Genomic DNA, 5,061 nt, shown 5'->3' on the forward strand with positions numbered 1-5,061 from the left:
TGACGACAACGCTCTGCAGTTCTACGCTGGTAGAGAATGTTGAAACTAATCGTAGCATTGCAACGGGGTTCCCTGAGAGTGATATTAATGAGTTCTAACAGCTCGCGACACTAGAGAAAAATTGTAGTCGCAAAACCTTTTGGGAAGGGAAACCGCAACGGTTCTCGCGTCTGGAAACAAACGACGATACGAAAGGGAACGAGAGAGAGTTAAAACGATCGGGTAAAAGAGAAAGAGAAACGCGATGTAGGGGAAATAAGCGGGAGGGTGAACACCAAGGCTTTCCGGTTCCGGAGCGCTAATTCATTTCATCTTATGCGCACTGAAGAGGCGCTCGATCAAAGTTGAAAAGAGTCAGCGCGACAGCACTCGAGATCCAACCAGAATGGCGGGGGTTGTTTCGTCGAAGGGGAAAGCACTCTGGTGACAAGACGAACAGGGAACCGACACGATGCGACGGTGCGGGCACTCGAAAATTGAAACCGTTTTTTCGTGTTTGCCGTGCAAAGGGACAATGGCGAGGCGCGATTTCAACGTCAACGCCGGGAATCTCTTTTAAAACGTGGAACGCGACCACTGCACAAGCACCATAACGAATTTCTTCTTTACAAAGGCCTGCTTCCTTTCATAATATCGAAACACCATTCGTCGAATAGATGCGATGTTTAACGTTACGTTAAAGTAGAATTTATTCGACCGGAGAACGTGGCTGGATAGAATTTTAAATTCGAATAAAAAATTAATGTACGGCTTAATATATTAATGTCTGTCCCGCAGTTTGCTGTTCCGCTCCAAGGTGCTTTATCATTTTCCAAATGGATGTATATTTATACGTCATAGTTGTTGAACGAGAAAGTGTCTCTTTCAACTTCCAGCAAATCTGTATCGGGATTAAAACATTTACTTTCGTGTCACCTTTGACCTCTTTAATACACATTCGGTTCACGAACTACGTTAAACTCGGTTTGACGTATCATTAATTTATGTTTATTATGGATGCGTACAATACTGTTATCCCGTTTATGAGCTCGGTTAATTTGCATACATTTTTGAATATACCAGGCGTACACATCTGTTCACGACATTGCTGTGAGTGAGTGAAATTTAGTTTAGTTTACCTCTCTGTACGTACATTTTCGTTAACAATTTTTTATATTTTCATAAAAATATCGCAAGACAGTTTTTGAATCCTCATTCCTGGTATACGTTTCTAAACTAAAAATTTATACGAACATGTTTAACCGGTTAACTGCGTTTGACGAGTACACAAGTCGAATAAAAACTTTATTTCGATGCGTTTGACGTGTATACTAGTCGTCACTTGTATTTATTTACGCACTCCATGACCTAACCCTATAAGAGGTTTCTAAAACTAAATTTTGCTAAAAATTTTTCTAACACTGGTTAAATATAAAAATTTCAAGCTTATTTATACGCTTCCTGGAAAACCAGAAAAATTTCAGAATAACCAAGGGAATTATAATATGTGTAAAATACAGAATGTTTAATTAATGTATCATTCATTTTGAACCGTTTTTCGTATTTGACGATGGAGATTGAAATTCTTATATTCTAGAATTCAATCACTATTGCTGGAGAATTCTGGTGTAACGAAGCGCGTTTCATTTTGTTCGTCTCTTCGGCATTTTGACGCTCGTCGTCTTTCAGCGACGGCGCACAAAAACCGGCACGTTTTGGGAAACGCAAAGATCTACGACGGAGGAGCCTTCTCATTGTGAAGCAGACCGCATTGTGAAATCGGCTGCATTTCCAGCGACGTTTAGCCACCGCAGCTACGCGCACTATGTTAGATCAATGACGCGGGAATAATTTCGCTGCACCGCCCACAAACACGGGAATCTTTTACCTGAATTCGATTTAGAATCGCACACACGAGCTGCGATGAAATTCACGAGCACAATGTGGGAGTCATTGACGAGTTGCGAACACGGGAACTTGTCATCGCCAGAAAGCAATACACGTATCGGAAGGGACTTTCGAATTGAGGAGTTGAAATGGAAAACGATACAAATGTCAAAAAAATGAAAAAACCATATTTTTAGTGAGAAAGAGAATATAAATTCTATGTGGAATGTAACGAAAAAAGTTAAAACTGCCACAATAATGTTGGCTAAATTGTAGTTGGAAAAGATTAAATCTAACCAATCGGAGGATACATTTTTTACGATTTATATTCGCTCTAAATCCGTAAATGTGGTATGATCTCGAACTTTATAATATTCAAGTGATAAATGATACAAAATACTAAAATTGACAAAAAAGAGATTTTTGTTTCTAATAGAAATCTTTATTCCCGACACTTAGTTAGGTATATCGTTTATCATTTTAACTTTTCAATTGTTAAAAATCACCCTGTCTTCCTTGTTTATAGGTGAAAATTTATCCTTTCAGACTATGGGAAGTACTTTCTTTTTACTTAGTTCTTACTAAATATAATGTTATCGCGATTTTCTATTATATTATTGAACTCGATCGAAAGAAAAGAATCCAGGAGAAATACCAACTACGAGGGAATTTCTTAAACTCGATAGACGGGTTTCAGTATATCTGGTATAGGAGTAGTAACTTCCGCAAGGTGACCCGGTTTTCTGTGAGTTTCTACGAAGAATATAATAGAGACACAGTTTCGACGAGTCATTAAGCGATCGTTATACATAGCAGGTGCCTACTTTTATCGTTTTCCCTTTATACCATTTGATTTTCTTATTAAACCGTGAACTACACGTGTCTTAAGCATCTGCGTTCGTCTAATTTCGCCTCGCAAGTTTCAGGAAATTACTGTAGGCTCCGTCGAATCGGTTTAACCGAAAAATGTAGCTGAGCGTGACGATCCGGTACTTTGGTAACCCTGGCGTCGAAGAGTTAACAATCGAGAACGAAAAAGAAAACCATTTGAAGGCTATAGGGAAAGCATACGATAAGTTATATTTCCGATAAGTCATATTTCTTACAAAGAACAGCTTTCAATTTCGTATAATGTCAATAAATGTTATATATTACCAAAATTGTCTATAGATTCGATTTTGGAGTTAAATACGTGTCCTTTCACCCTCTTTAATATTTCTAAACTATTCCTCGTCATAATATTATAATACGGAAAATATTAAAATATTGCCCGCCTTAGTTGTATCTTTGATCTGTGTAAAACTTCAACCTATTTTGAAAAGATTAACAGATCGTTTTCATTTTTAATGACGTTATATCAAGATTCTCTCGTTTAATCGTAAAGTGATATTAAAATCAGAGAAACAACATAATAATATTTAGTGATTTCCCTACGGGATTACAACGTTCCGCTTCCTTCACGCTTCAGGCATCATATACATAAATATCACATACGATATAACAAAATCATATACATACATATATGAGTATATCCTAAACGTACATACGATATTATATATACTTTATAAACTGTAAAAAGTATGAATCAACAAAAATATACCTATCGTGTTCTTCTCTTGTAATTTTCATTTGTAATAACGTAAAGTTAGATATCACTTTACATTTATAATTTTGCCTGATTTCCTATCTATGAAATTCAAGCGTCGCCTCATTATGTACGTTACACGATCTGTGTTTCTTACAATACGCTTTGTTCGTTGAGAAGCTCGTATAATTTTATTGTCTAGAATAGAAAATGAGAGATGCACTTTTTTCACTTTAATCATGGGATATGTACGTTAAAGACATTCGTACGCGTGCGTATGTATAATCTAATATTTGCGTGTCTGAGATGATTATCTCGAAACGGCGGGATAATAAAATAGCAAAAAGCTAAAATGCAAATGAGCATCTGCTGCTGTGGCGGAGATTGATTTACGAGTGTGCCGCTCGTAACTGTTCAGCTTCCTCCCGATAGGTACGCGATGATATGCGAAAATCTCGACGCGGATTTTGAATGGTTGACGAATGAAAATTTTGCAAACAATAAATACATCATACGAGATAATAATCACTGATGTGTTGTTTTATACATGAGTTCAGTTTTTGAATACACATACGCGGGAAAAAAACAATTCGAAGAAATAATTGTATCGTAATAAATAATTGTTCATAAAATTAGTTTATATTTTCTTTTTTACAACATTGTTAATTCAATGCCAAACAATTTATTTCAATTTGGTAGATCAATTGTAATAAATTGTAAACGCCAACTAACTGTACGGAAATAGAATGTACGTTGTTTGTATGCATTCCCCGATCGTAAAAATTTGCAGTTTTAATTCGCGAAAAATAAACGTGTTACGTACGATACAAGGGAACTTGATAGCGTCAATATAAATATAACAATTGACGAAAAGAGAAAAAAAAAGTGGGCTCAGCCGGGATTTGAACCCGGGACCTCTCGCACCCAAAGCGAGAATCATACCCCTAGACCACTGAGCCGCTTATGAAAGACACTCACTTACTACGGTATGTGAGCGCTCAGCATAACATACTTTCGCGATTACAGATTGATTACAGATTAATTTGTTCGTCTGGTATGACGTTTCCTATTACGAAACGAACTGTTTGAACGATCGATCTTTCAATCATCTTAATTAAAATCCCACGTTTGATATGTAATTTCAACTTCTCAGTTGAATATATTCTACGATATATATCATATCAAATGTGAATAATTTTATAGTAATTAAATATTTGATCGATGCTACGATAATTAATATTTCTAATCATCGCGTGTTTGATTATCTGCTTGCATGCTTTTAATTATGTATTTCATCAAATATTCGTCTCTTTCGTATATTAACGCTACACGCACACGAGACGTAGCCTGAGTCATTTGAGTGAAAGTACTCACAGAACCATAAATGCGTAATGTTGTGTCTACTTACACATATAGTATAGTGAAGATTTTAAGTTTGAAAAGATATTCTGAAACGGTTGATAATAAATGTGGAAGTAAAAGTGGGAGTAAAAGTAGGTACTTCACTTATAACGTCTTTTATCGCGCATATCGAAGCTGAGTGTCAGATAAACTTAGCAACGCGATTGAATTAGGAATGGAGACGACATACGTCGGTTGCTTGGCTGAAA

At 36.3% G+C, this 5,061-nt stretch overlaps 1 non-coding gene across 1 annotated transcript; it reads right to left on the bottom strand.

Moving 5' to 3' along the window:
• Nucleotides 1-4,338: 4,338 nt before the first annotated feature.
• Trnap-ugg (transfer RNA proline (anticodon UGG)) lies at nt 4,339-4,410 on the bottom strand. The gene has a single exon. It is a non-coding gene; the product is annotated as a tRNA-Pro (tRNA).
• Nucleotides 4,411-5,061: the final 651 nt, after the last annotated feature.

The sequence above is a fragment of the Bombus huntii genome, chromosome 8, assembly GCF_024542735.1.
Source record: "Bombus huntii isolate Logan2020A chromosome 8, iyBomHunt1.1, whole genome shotgun sequence".
NCBI classification, from domain to species: domain Eukaryota; kingdom Metazoa; phylum Arthropoda; class Insecta; order Hymenoptera; family Apidae; genus Bombus; species Bombus huntii.